At 41.0% G+C, this 14,997-nt stretch overlaps 2 non-coding genes across 2 annotated transcripts; both read right to left on the bottom strand.

Annotated features, from left to right (window-relative positions):
- Positions 1 to 2,459: 2,459 nt before the first annotated feature.
- Positions 2,460 to 2,532, bottom strand: trnak-cuu (transfer RNA lysine (anticodon CUU)). Its single transcript has one exon. It is a non-coding gene; the product is annotated as a tRNA-Lys (tRNA).
- A 527-nt stretch (positions 2,533 to 3,059) lies between these two features.
- trnal-cag (transfer RNA leucine (anticodon CAG)) lies at positions 3,060 to 3,142 on the bottom strand. Its single transcript has one exon. It is a non-coding gene; the product is annotated as a tRNA-Leu (tRNA).
- Between the last annotated feature and the right edge of the window lie 11,855 nt (positions 3,143 to 14,997).

Consider the following 14,997-nt stretch of genomic DNA (forward strand, 5'->3'; position numbering starts at 1 on the left):
TCCTCCATGTTAAAGTCCACCATGCTTTTGATTGGCTCTGATTCTCTGTGGCAAAATCCAACAAGAGGCTCCAAAAATGTCCTGAATGTCACAAGAATGCACAGGACAAGATGTTAGTTTCCTTCATGTCTGAAGTTCCTCCACTGGAAAGTAAAGTCAATGCTGCTCCTCTGCTGAAACCTGGGATCGGACCAGGGACCTTTAGATCTTCAGTCTAAGGCTCTCCCAACTGAGCTGGTTCAGTTCTGAGTGAGGGCCCTGCTTCTCTCATTTATAATCTCTTCCACTCTCACTGGACCTTAGAGAGGATTGGAGCTTCTGAAGTCCTGACACATTGAACAGTTCTCCAGGACCATTTTTGATGAAGATCTGGATCACACCAGCCTTTTTTGTTTGTCTTCTTCCAGTGTCCTCAACATTGTGTGAGCCAATAATTCCACATCTGTACCAGACACACCTCTGGTTGGTGGGTTGATGGATCTTTCTGTTCTAACAGTGTCTTTTATCTTGCTTTTATCTTTTCTATCTTTTCTTTGTATCTGCATTCTGTGGTGCACGGTGGCTCTGGAAGAGCGCTCTAACTATTGTCAGTGTACCCCCCCCCCCCCCGTACAACGAAAATAAAAGATTCTGATTCCGATTCTGACACACACACACACACACACACACACACACACGTGTATCAACATGATGTTCCGAATGTTTCACTGTCTGTGGTTGTCCAGCTCTCCTTGCCTCTTCACTGTCATTGTCAGAACTCGGAGCAGTCTTCCTCTCCAGGTGATGTCTCTGAGTGATGATGATTGCTGTCTGTTCAACCAGCTTCATTTGTTGATATCTGAGAAGGACTGAAGACAGCAAAGTGTGCTGATTGGCCAACAACCCCTCACAGGTCAAAGGTCACTGCTCTGAGGCGGACCAGTTTACTGTAACAGTGGTGGCACCATCCACTGCTGGCGCTCTCTTCAGTGCTTCTTGTTTCTGCCCTTTGTGTGTGAGCTCCTAGAGCAGCTGGTCCGGCTCCTCCCCTTTTCTTTTCTATTCCTCTAATTTATTTTTTGATTTTCTATTTTTGTAATTCATCATCGATCTCGGCTCACGGTCGCTACACTCTTGACCTCCTGTGAGCCTTGAAGAGAGAGAAGCCACCTTTGTGTTGGAGAAGAGCAGCTTAGTCCAGGCAGCCAGCAGCCTGAGACCAGAGGGTAGCCCATCAACGCGCTTCCCTTCTTCATCGAGCGAATCTCAGCGGGAGCCACGGTCGACGAGGTGGAGGCTTTGGAGGCCGTCCTCCCACCAGTTCGTTGGAGAGGCGTCGTACATCGATGGGAGAATCCAGCTGAGAACGTCAGCCGGTTACGTTGGTTTTCACCGATTCAGGCCTGGACTCCTGTCTCGCTGCCAAACTCCGCCTGACTCCGTAGAGCTGGTCAGCCTCCACTCAGTCCTCTTCATTTGGTTGGAGGTCACCATCGTTCATCCTACACACCTTTCCACCTGCCTCTTTGCCGTCTACTTGAAGCTCAGATAAATCCAGGCTAATTCATACCTGCTACTCAATATGGGCCTTAATTACTCTGCTGGAATTATCACTCTGTCTTAAGGGTTTTCTTAATTGTATTAAATCCTCTTTAATTTCCAAGAAGTCTTCCAACTCATTCATTCATGCAAGCCACTGATCCACAAGACCTCATTGATGAGCTTCAACCTGAGACTGATTGTTTCTCGTTGGACGAGACACCCATTCAATGAGACTCATTGTCAGTCCATTGAAATCTACTGGTGTTCCTGGTGAGTTGATTTAACAACATGAGCTGACAGAATCTACGTTCAGGTAGGAACCACCACATCCAGGGTTCTGGACCTTTGAGCAGGCAGAGCCATCAAAGTAGCAGACTAAGCTAGCAGACGTTAGCATTGAGAAGAAACTGATACCTGAGCCTACTTTTGGGTCTGGACCTTTGAGCAGGCAGAGCCATCAAAGTAGCAGACTAAGCTAGCAGACATTAGCATTGAGAAGAAACTGATACCTGAGCCTACTTTTGGGTCTGGACCTTTGAGCAGGCAGAGCCATCAAAGTAGCAGACTAAGCTAGCAGACATTAGCATTGAGAAGAAACTGATACCTGAGCCTACTTTTGGGTCTGGTCAAGTGATGACACAATAATATGACATCATTGTCAGACTGACGCCTGCTCAACACTGACCAAACGCCACCCTATTGCATTGTGGGAAATTTCTGCTTGGCTCGCGTCCATCAAAACACACAAAGACATTTCTGCAGAATCAGGATTGACAGTGGATACAATTGAGTCCACACTGGTTTTACATTCTGAGTCGGGTGCAGGTGTGGAACTTCAGACACAGTCTGTGGTTGTGTTGTTCATTCAGTGATTTTTCTTACAATTCCCAATCACAGCTGCAGAAAGTGAGAGGACAAGCAGGGATGTTCAAGATGAACGCCCAACGTGGGGCTTGAACCCACGACCCTGAGATTAAGAGTCTCATGCTCTACCGACTGAGCTAGTCAGGCTACATCAGAGTAGCTTCAATAGCCTGAAGTGATCAGATTGAGAGACGCTACAAGCTCTCCATCAGACTCACAGTCACATGAGCCATCACATGATTGATGAATGACCACAAACACCTTCATCTTTGACAAAGAAGTCAAATAAAAGGTGAACCACAGATGACACACCAGTGGTAAAAACACTAAAGTGCTGTCAAGGAGAAACAGGATACGAGCAAACACACACACAAGTTACAGAGGGAGAACTCTCCCAGAGGGAACCACTCAAAGGAGAACCTAGAGATCATCAGGCTGGATGACCTCATCAACATGAGACAGGTGGATCAGTAGACTTTGATCCAACATTTGAAGATCAGTTTTGGTGGCTGCTCCATGTTGGAGGAAACCAGGCGATGTTGGACCGTCACAGGGAAGCTCCTTTGCCTCCTTTGCTGCCAGTTCAACCACTCACTCCCATCAGTGGAGAGCAGCTTCAACTGGGTTTGGAATGTACCATTGTGGATGCATAGGAATGTGGAGAAAATGTCCTTTGTCAGAAGTGGGATTTGAACCCACGCCTCCAGGAGAGACTGCGACCTGAACGCAGTGCCTTAGACCGCTCGGCCATCCTGACAGACACTGAAAGTTGCAGACTTCAATATGAAATCAATTAATTCACTGACAAAGTAGAATTTTTTCCACAGGAGCTACTGGCTCCTTCGTTGTTGCATTTATTGTTAACATTAAACACACAGTCTGAGTTCATGGCAGGAAGAAATGAACCAGAACATTAGAACCACATTGCATCTCTTGATCAGTTTGTTACATGGGACACATTCCAGACAGGAAAGTCCTTCTGAGACTTGAACTCTGATCACTGATCCAGAGTCCAGAGTTCTCACCCTTCCACCCTGGAACCAAACACAAAGAGGAGGTTCCTCTAAATACCACTTGACATCACCTGCAATCAACATGTTGATATTTGGAGGTTCATCTTGCTCTTGTTCCAGACTACACTGGCAAAAGGATCATGAACCACAAGGAAATCAAGGAACTCCAGATTGATTCAGGACTTTCTAACTCCATCGTATGACCTGGGAGCAAAGACTGGCCAGGCCTTCCTTAATTTATCAGTTAATTACTGCTTCAACAAACATGCCACTTAATTAAGTTACCAGAATTTCTGTCATTGAAAAACCCACCAGCCTGATTTCTTGACATGACATGAAAAATTCTCCAAGAACCCACAGTTGGGTGGAAAGATACCAGGTTAACCAGGAGGAGTCCTGCTCCTGAACCATGGATGGAACAAAGTCCACTGGAAAACTCAGCAGTTCCTGAGTGCCAGATCCATCCGGGAGCTTGGGTCTCCCCTTGACTGTGGTGATCCATGAGATCAAGGAGGACAGAGGAAAGAAGGATCCTGTTGGAGATCACCTCCCTTCTTCCTCCACTTCACTACTACTTGGATGTCAGGAATATGAGGTACTTTACTCAAATGAGGTATTAGGAGTTTCCTGTTTGACAAGAAGGAAGTCAGAGGTTCATCCCTCACTTGTTGGTGGTGCCCTCAACCTGCTGAGAGCATCACTTAGTTCTCTACAGAGAAACATGGCAGCTCTGCTGAAGGCTGCAGGAAACCTGCTGGAACGGAGACTTGGACTCAGGTCACTGGATTCAAAGTCCAGGGTGCCAACAGGTCCACCAGGGCATCTGTGCTTTACTTACCGTGTAAAAAGGACCACAGTGGTCGTCTGGTTTTAATTTAACAAACAAATACGGTTGAAAACTTTGAGACAGAGACACAGGGCTCTTATTTGAAGGGCCATGGGATGGGAAATATCCCAGACCTCTGAGATCAGAGCGCTCACTTTGATCTCAGGGTCCTGACTTTGGGGGTTCTTCCTTTGGTCTTCAAATACTTGTGGTTTTTATTGGCAGAACTTTCAACTTGCATGCAAAAAGAGAATCACAGTCGATGGAAACCCAGCAGACAGTGTTTATTTCTAATAAATCAGACAATCGCACAAATGAGAATGAAAGGAAAAAACAATAAAATGTTTTAAAATCCTTCTCCACTCTAAAGCTTTTTAAAGTTCATTTGAAGGTTCAAAGGTGGAGGTGAGGAGGTCACCCTGATCCTCCCTGTCGTCACTGCCAGGATTCTTTCTTCTGGTGCTGTGGTTCTTCTGATGAAGGGGGCGTGATGTTTGCTGTCTCAGGCTCCACCAAATGTCCTCTTTAGGACGCCACAATGTGGCCTCTTCACTGCTCCATCTTCCCTGCATCGGAGACACCAGGGTTCCTCCTGGTGCCGACCCCATCGTCCTTCTACCCAATGGTGCGGCCATGGATCCTCAGAGGAGGCTGGGATCCTTTTCTCATCGGAACCACAGTTTTTCCTGGAGGGAACAACAGGAGCTTTGTTGTAATGTTTTGCTCGGTGTTTCCTGTTCAGAGCGTCAGGATCTGTGACGCCATCTTGTGGTAGGGGGTCATCATCTTGTTGTGTGGTAGTGGATTCATTGATCTGCTGTTTCAACACATTCAAGTTCATTATCCTACAAGTCAAAGTACATTTGGTGTGGAGTTTTAGTTTCTGGCCTCAATCATAACGTGTGCCTTTCTTCTTCATGAACATTTCTCAGCTTTGTAAGTTTATTCTAGTTTTTCTTCCTCACTTTTCTATTCCATTGTTGAAGATTCTACTGCAGGTTGGAGTTCCCTGTTGACTGAAGCAGAAACAGGAACAACAAGCTGGAGGCTGTCAGAGCTCCAAGTTGGGGGCTGATATTAAAGTAGGAGATGAACACATCCAGGTTAGCATCCCTCTCAGAAGCTGCTACTTTAGCTCTTCAGAGTACAGCAGCCTAGCATAGCTTCATCTGGCCAGTTAGTGGCCCACTTTGATGTCTGGGATATCAGGTTCAAGGTTCTTCACAGCTCTGAATGAAGGCTTTCTAAAGTGTTAACCAGTACTCCAGTTGTAAAAAACAATCAGGGGGATGGTAGATTTTGATGTTTAGGAACAGATCATTTGTGCTGATGACAGCCCATCAGGTGAGAGACCAACAGTGTACCCTTACTCCTCTCAAACAACAAGCATGCCATGGATATTACCTGTCTGCTACTCCTGTCATTGATCTTGACCAAGCCCCCAGGCTGACACTGCTACCACTGCTCCTACATAGTTAGAGTCAAATGCAGAGGACATTTTCCCACCGGGTGCAAGTGCAACTTCATACTCATGCTACCTATAAATCTGGGAATTCATCTATATTTTGAAACAAAACATTCTCAAGTCAAGTCCATTTTAATTAAAGTGCAAGAGCAAAAGAATGAAACAAATGTACTGTGGCAGGATAGCGCTACACTCCCCACCGTGAGGGGCAGTGTGGCAGACGATAGTGAGTGGTCACCTAGAAGTAGACCTGGTCCGACCCTTCTCCGTCCTTTCCACTTCCTCTCCCTCCTTCACGGAGCCGACAGCCGTGCGTGGTGGCGTCTCGCTGGTCAGCAGATCGGTTACAAACAAAGGTATGCATGCTTGCTCTGCTCGATTTATTCAGTGTCCTGGGCCCCATGTTTACTCTGGTTTTGCTCCGTCCAGCGGTGTGGTGTTACCGGGAGCTGGGCTGTCTCCCTGGGGCCGGTGTGTGCGTGGTGCGCTCTCTGGGGGTAAGACGCGTAGTTGTCTGCCTTTCATATCAAGCTGCCGATGGTCTGTGGTGTTCTGATTATCCTCTCCCGGCCATCGTTTGTGTAGTCTGGGCTGCGGGCTTCCTCCTCCTGCCTCGTCTGACACCACGATTCTGCTCTCCGGTAGGAAATGTTTATTCTTAGCTTTTGTTATTCTGTCATGCCCTTCATCCACATTTTAATTAGGTTAACTTGTTTATTTTGCAGTGCGCAGCCGTCAATTGCTGCTGTGAGCCTAGCTGCTGTTTTGGTTCTTCTTCTTCTTCTCTTCTCCTCGTCTTCAGTCTGGATTCTTGCTGATTCGGCTCATAACGGCTCTGCTCCCAGTGACGGCGGTTAAAGCCGTGCACTACGGCCTTTATAAGAGCCTCAACGTGGGCCAAGAGAGGGCATCCCGACCCTCATCGGCGCTGAGCCATCCCCCTTGGAGCCTGGTTTTAATTAGAGGGGCAGACATTTCCTTAATTACTTGAGTTTATTCCTTTTCTATTTGTTATTTCTTTCTTTGAATTATTACTGTTAGTTTTTGTGGGTTACATTTGATTTATTGTTTAGAACCCTTATTATTATATTATTATTATTATTATTATTATTATTGCCTTCTGCTCCCCATTTTGATCATTTGGATTTAAAACAGTTTCTGTTGGGTTATTGGGGTAGTGATATTTAGTTCGTGTGTGAGGGTTGCCTTGATTTCATGTTTTTGATGGTGTTCTTTTCTTTTCTTTGACAGGTGTTGAGGGCCCAGAGCGGCAGCGGTACCCCTGGTGGTGGTTCCTTATTCATGTTTTTTTGGTTTGCTGTGTCACGGGCGCAGTGTAGTTTTTTTGGATCCCTCCCCTTTTCGTTACCGCTGTCGTGGTAAGCCCCAGCCCTGTCCCCTTTTCTTTACGGTAATTCCTCTTGCACTCCTTATTTTATCCATTGGTATTCATTTAGTCTGTTGCTCATTTTAAACTATTTTTCTAATAAAAGTATTTTTATAATTGGAAATCACGGTCCTGTCCTGTTGTGTCTCTCGACCTGTGTGCCTTTGTTCAAAAGGAAGCCTGGTCATTTTGAAATTTTGTTTATATCCTGGGGTGAAAGCCCCCAGGTGGCGTTGTTGGCAACTGTTCCCCACCGCTCGCCTTGCCACACTACGAAACACAAAATAATGCGACAGTGATGTTGTAAGAATTGCTAATGAACACAAACTAATGCTACAGTAATGTAGTAAGAGTTGCTAATAACCTCAAAATAATGCTACAGTGATGTAGTAAGAATTGCTAATGAACTCAAAGTGATGCTGACAGTCATGTAGTAAGAGTTGCTACGATCCTCAAAATAATGCGACAGTGATGTCAGAAGAATTGCTTAAGATCTCAAAATGATGCGACAGTGATTTAGTAAGAATTGCTAATGATCTCAAAATGATGCGACAGTGATGTCGTAAGAATTGCTAATAAACTAAAAGTGATGCTGACAGTAATGTAGTAAGAGTTGCTAATAACCTCAAAATAATGCGAAAGTGATCGAGTAAGAATTGCTAATGATCTCAAAATGATGCAACACTGATGTCGTAAGAATTGCTAATGAACTCAAAATGATGCTAACAGTAATGGAGTGAAAGTTTCGAATAACCTCAAAGTGATGCTGACAGTCATTTGGTTAGAGTGGCGAGTAAATTAAAAATGATGCTGGCAGTAATGTCGTAAGAATTGCTATTAAACTCAAAACGATGCTAACAGTAACATAGTGATAGTTGCTAATAAACTCAGTGATGCTTCCAGTAATGTAGTAAGTGTTTCGAACAACCTCAAAGTGATGCTGACAGTCAAATAAGAGTTGATACGAACCTAAAAATAATGTAACAGTAATGAAGTAAAAGTTGGTACGAAACGACAAATAATGCGACAGTGATGTCAGAGGAATTGCTAATGAACTCAAAATGATGCAAACAGTAATGGAGTGAACGTTTCGAATAACCTCAAAGTGATGCTGACAGTCATGTACTAAGAGTTGCTAGGAACCTCAAAATAATGCGACAGTAATGTAGTAAAAGTTGCTACGAACCTCAAAATATTGCTACAGTGATGTCGTAAGAATTGCTAATGAACTCAAAATGATGCTAACAGTAATGTAGTGATAGTTGCTAATAAACTCAAAGTGATGCTGACAGTAATGTAGTAAGAGTTGCTACGAACCTTTAAATAATGCAACAATAATGTAGTAAGAGTTGCTACGAACCTCAAAATAATGTGACAGTGATGTCAGAAGAATTGCTAATGATCTCAAAATGATGCGACAGTGATGTCAGAAGAATTGCGAATGAACTCAAAATGATGCTAACAGTAATGGAGTGAATGTTTCGAATGACCTCAAAGTGATGCTGACAGTCATGTTCAAAGAGTTGCTACAAACCTCAAAATAATGCGACAGTAATGTAGTAAATGTTGCTACGAACCTCAAAATATTGCGACAGTGATGTCGGAAGAATTGCTAATGAACTCAAAATGATGCTAACAGTAATGTAGTGATAGTTGCTAATCAACTCAGTGATTCTTACAGTAATGTAGTAAGTGTTTCCAACAACCTCAAAGTGATGCTGATAGTCATGAAGTAAGAGTTGCTCCGAACATCAAAATAATGCGACAGTGATGTCAGAAGAATTGCTAATGATCTCAAAATGATGCGACAGTTATGTAGTAAGAATTGCTAATGAACTCAAAATGATGCTTAACAGTAGTGGAGTGAAAGTTTCGAATAACCTCAAAGTGATGCTGACGGTCATGTCGTAAGAGTTGCTACGAACCTTTAAATAATGCAACAGTAATGTAGTGAGAGTTGCTACGAACATCAAAATAATGCGACAGTGATGTCAGAAGAATTGCTAATGATCTCAAAATGATGCGACAGTGATGTAGTAAGAATTGCTAATGATCTCAAAATGATGCGACAGTGATGTAGTAAGAGTTGCTAATGAACTCAATTTAATTCTACAGTGATGTCGTAAGAGTTGCTAATAAACTCAAAATGATGCTGACAGTAATGTAGTGATAGTTGCTAATCAACTCAGTAATGCTTACAGTAATGTAGTAAGTGTTTCGAACAACCTCAAAGTGAAGCTGACAGTCATGTAGTTAGAGTTGCTACGAACCTCAAAATATTGCGACAGTAATGTAGTAAAAGTTGCTACGAACCTCAAAATATTGCGACAGTGATGTCGGAAGAATTGCTAATGAACTCAAAATGATGCTAACAGTAATGTAGTGATAGTTGCTAATCAACTCAGTGATGCTTACAGTAATGTAGTTAGTGTTTCGAATAACCTCAAAGTAATGCTGACAGTCATGTAGTAAGAGTTGCTACGAACCTCAAAATAATGCGACAGTGATGTCGGAAGAATTGCTAATGAACTCAAAATGATGCTCACAGTAACGTAGTGGTCGTTGCTAATTAACTCAGTGATGCTTACAGTAATGTAGTTAGTGTTTCGAATAACCTCAAAGTAATGCTGACAGTCATGTAGTAAGAGTTGCTACGAACCTCAAAATAATGCGACAGTGATGTCAGAAGAATTGCTAAAGATCTCAAAATGATGCGACAGTGATTTAGTAAGAATTGCTAATGAACTCAAAATGATGCTAACAGTAATGGAGTGAACATTTCGAACAACCTCAAAGTGATGCTGACAGTCATGTGGTTTGAGTTGCGAGTAAATTAAAAATGATGCTGACAGTGATGTCGTAAGAATTGCTATTGAACTCAAAACGATGCAAACAGTAATGTAGTGATAGTTGCTAATCAACTCAGTGATGCTTACAGTAATGTAGTAAGTGTTTCGAACAACCTAAAAGTGATGCTGACAGTCATGTAGTAAGAGTTGCTACGAACCTCAAAATAATTCGACAGTAATGTAGTAAAAGTTGCTACGAACCTCAAAAAAATGCGACAGTGATGCCAGAAGAATTGCTAAAGATCTCAAAATGATGTGACAGTGATGTCGGAAGAATTGCTAATGATCTCAAAATGATGCTCCAGTGATTAAGTAAGAATTGCTAATGAACTCAAAATGATGCTAACAGTAATGTAGTGATAGTTGCTAATCAACTCAGTGATGCTTACAGTAATGTAGTAAGTGTTTCGAACAACCTCAAAGTCATGCTGACAGTCATGTAGTAAGAGTTGCTACGAACCTCAAAAAAATGCGACAGTGATGTCAGAAGAATTGCTAAAGATCTCAAAATGATGCGACAGTGATTTAGTAAGATTTGCTAATGAACTCAAAATGATGCTTACAGTAATGTAGTGATAGTTGCTAATCAACTCAGTGATGCTTAGAGTAATGTAGTAAGAGTTGCTACGAACATCAAAATAATGCAACAGTGATGTCAGAAGAATTTAAGATCTCAAAATGATGCGACTGATTTCGTAAGAATTGCTAATGAACTCAAAATGATGCTAACAGTAATGGAGTGAACGTTTCGAATAACCTCAAAGTGATGCTGACAGTCATGTAGTAAGTGTTGCTACGAACCTCAAAATAATGCGACAGTGATGTCAGAAGAATTGCTAATGATCTCAAAATGATGCGACAGTGATTTAGTAAGAATTGCTAATGAACTCAAAATGATGCTAACTGTAATGGAGTGAACGTTTCGAATAACCTCAAAGTGATGCTGACAGTCATGCAGTAAGAGTTTCTACGAACCTCAAAATAATGCGACAGTGATGTCGGAAGAATTGCTATTGAACTCAAAACGATGCTAACAGTAATGTAGTAAGTGTTTCGAACAACCTCAAAGTGATGCTGACAGTAATGTGGTTTGAGTTGCAAGTAAATAAAAAATGATGCTGACAGTGATGTCGTAAGAATTGCTATTGAACTCAAAACGATGCAAACAGTAATGTAGTGATAGTTGCTAATCAACTCAGTGATGCTTACAGTAATGTAGTAAGTGTTTTGAAAAACCTCAAAGTGATGCTGACAGTCATTTAGTAAGAGTTGCTACAAACCTCAAAATAATGCGACAGTGATGTCGGAAGATTTGCTAATGATCTCAAAATGATGCGACAGTGATTTAGTAAGAATTGCTAATGAACTCAAAATGATGCTAACTGTAATGGAGTGAAAGTTGTTAATGAACTCAAAGTGATGCTGACAGTAATGTAGTAAGAGTTGCTACGAACCACAAAATAAAACGACAGTAATGTAGTAAGAGTTGCTAATGAAATCAAAGTGATGCTGACAGTAATGTAGTGATAGTTGCTAATCAACTCAGTGATGCTTACAGTAATGTAGTAAGTGTTTCGAACAACCTCAAAGTAATGCTGACAGTCATGTAGTAAGAGTTGCTATGAACCTTTAAATAATGCAACGGTAATGTCGTAAAAGTTGCTCCGAACATCAAAATAATGCGACAGTGATGTCAGAAGAATTGCTAATGAACTCAAAATGATGCTAACATTAATGGAGTGAAAGTTTCGAATAACCTCAAAGTGATGCTGACGGTCATGTCGTAAGAGTTGCTACGAACCTCAAAATAATGCGACAGTAATGTAGAAAAAGTTGCTACGAACATCAAAATAATGCGACAGTGATGTCAGAAGAATTGCTAATGAACTCAAAATGATGCTAACATTAATGGAGTGAAAGTTTCGAATAACCTCAAAGTGATGCTGACGGTCATGTCGTAAGAGTTGCTACGAACCTCAAAATAATGCGACAGTAATGTAGAAAAAGTTGCTATGAACCTCAAAATATTGCGACAGTGATGTCAGATGAATTGCTAAAGATCTCAAAATGATGCGACAGTGATTTAGTAAGAATTGCTAATAAACTCAAAATGATGCCAACAGTAATGGAGTGAACGTTTCGAACAACCTCAAAGTGATGCTGACAGTTATGTAGTAAGAGTTGCTACGAACCTCAAAAAAATGCGACAGTGATGTCAGAAGAATTGCTAATGATCTCAAAATGATGCTACAGTGATTAAGTAAGAATTGCTAATGAACTCAAATTGATGCTAACATTAATGGAGTGAAAGTTTCGAAAAACCTCAAAGTGATGCTGACAGTCATGTAGTAAGAGTTGCTACGAACATCAAAATAATGCGACAGTAATGTAGTAAAAGATGCTACGAACCTCAAGATATTGCGACAGTGATGTCGGAAGAATTGCTAATGAACTCAAAATGATGCGACAGTAATGTAGTGATAGTTGCGAATAACCTCAAAGTGATGCTGACGGTCATGTAGTAAGAGTTGCTACGAATCTCAAAATAGTGCGATAGTAACGTAGAAAAAGTTGCTACGAACCTCAAAATATTGCGACAGTGATGTCAGATGAATTGCTAAAGATCTCAAAATGATGCGACAGTGATTTAGAAAGAATTGCTAATGAACTCAAAATGATGCTAACATTAATGGAATGAAAGTTTCGGATAACCTCAAAGTGATGCTGACAGTCATGTAGTAAGAGTTTCTATGAACCTCAAAATAATGTTACAGTGATGTCGGAAGAATTGCTAATGATCTCAAAATGATGCGACAGTGATGTAGTAAGAATTGCTAATGAACTCAAAATGATGCTAACAGTAATGGAGTGAACGTTTCAAATAACCTCAAAGTGATGCTGACAGTCATGTAGTGAGAGTTTCTATGAACCTCAAAATAATGTTACAGTGATGTCGGAACAATTGCTAATGAACTTAAAATGATGCGACAGTGATGTAGTAAAAGTTGCTACGAACCTCAAAATATTGCGACAGTGATGTCGGAAGAATTTCTAATGAACTCAAGATGATGCTAACAGTAATGTAGTGATAGTTGCTAATCAACTCAGTGCTGCTTACAGTAATGTAGTCAGTGTTTCGAATAACCTCAAAGTGATGCTGACAGTCATGTCGTAAGAGTTGCTACGAAACTCAAAATAATGCGACAGTAAAGTAGAAAATGGTTGCTACGAACCTCAAAATATTGCGACAGTGATGTCAGATGAATTTCTAAAGATCTCAAAATGATGTGACAGTGATTTAGTAAGAATTGCTAATAAACTCAAAATGATGCTAACAGTAATGAAGTGAACGTTTCAAACAACTTCAAAGTGATGCTGACAGTCATGCAGTAAGAGTTGCTCCGAACCTCAAAATAATGCGACAGTGATGTCGGAAGAATTGCTAAAGATCTCAAAATGATGTGACAGTGATTTAGTAAGAATTGCTAATGAACTCAAAATGATGCTAACAGTAATGGAGTGAACGTTTCAAATAACCTCAAAGTGATGCTGACAGTAATGTAGTAAGAGTTTCTACGAACCTCAAAATAATGCGACAGTGATGTCGGAAGAATTGCTAATGATCTCAAAATGATGCGACAGTGATGTAGTAAGAATTGCTAATGAACTCAAAATGATGCTAAAAGTAATGTAGTGATAGTTGCTAATCAACTCAGTGATGCTTACAGTAATGTACTAAGTGTTTCGAACAACCTCAAAATGATGCTGACAGTAATGCAGTAAGAGTTGCTACGAACCTCAAAATAATGCGACAGTGATTTCAGAAGAATTGCTAAAGATCTCAAAATGATGCGACAGTGATTTAGTAAGAATTGCTAATGAACTCAAAATGATGCTAACAGTAAAGGAGTGAAAGTTTCGAATAACCTCAAAGTGATGCTGACAGTCATGTAGTAAGAGTTAATACGAACCTCAAAATATTGCGACAGTGATGTCAGAAGAATTGCAAATGATCTCAAAATGATGCGACAGTGACGTCGTAAGAATTGCTAATGAACTCAAGATGATGCTAACAGTAATGTAGTGATAGTTGCTATAAAACTCAGTGATGCTTCCAGTAATGTAGTAAGAGTTTCTAACAACCTCAAAGTTATGCTGACTGTCATGTAGTAAGAGTTGCTAATGAACTCAATTTAATGCTACTGTGATGTCGTAAGAATTGCTAATGAACTCAAAATGATGCTGAAGGTAATGGAGTGAAAGTTTCGAATAAACTCAAACTGATGCTGACAGTCATGTCGTAAGAGTTGCTACGAACCTCAAAATAATGCGACAGTAATGTAGTAAAAGTTGCTACGAACCTCAAAATAATGCGACAGTAATGTAGTAAAAGTTGCTACGAACCTCAAAATATTGCAACAGTGATGTCGGAAGAATTGCTAATGAACTCAAAATGATGCTAACAGTAATATAGTGATAGTTGCTCATCAACTCAGTGATGCTTACAATAATGTACTAAGTGTTTCGAACAACCTCAAAGAGATGCTGAGAGTCATGCAGTAAGAGTTGCTACGAACCTCAAAAAAATGCGACAGTGATGTCAGAAGAATTGCTAATGATCTCAAAATGATGCTACAGTGATTAAGTAAGAAGTGCTAATTAACTCAAATTGATGCTAACAGTAATGGAGTGAAAGTTTCGAATAACCTCAAAGTGATGCTGACCGTCATGTAGTAAGAGTTGCTACGAACATCAAAATAATGCGACAGTAATGTAGTAAAAGATACTACGAACCTCAAGATATTGCGACAGTGATGTCGGAAGAATTGCTAATGAACTCAAAATGATGCGACAGTAATGTAGTAATAGTTGCTAATGAACTCAAAATGATGCTAACAGTAATGGAGTGAAATTTTCGAATAACCTCAAAGTGATGCTGACAGTCATGTAGTAAGAGTTAATACGAACCTCAAAATATTGCGACAGTGATGTCTAAAGAATTGCAAATGATCTCAAAATGATGCGACAGTGACGTCGTAAGAATTGCTAATGAACTCAAGATGATGCTAACA

Source organism: Aulostomus chinensis, chromosome 1 (assembly GCF_037954235.1).
Source record: "Aulostomus chinensis isolate RoL2024-O1b breed Wild chromosome 1, RoL_Achi_v1.0, whole genome shotgun sequence".
Classification (NCBI taxonomy): domain Eukaryota; kingdom Metazoa; phylum Chordata; class Actinopteri; order Syngnathiformes; family Aulostomidae; genus Aulostomus; species Aulostomus chinensis.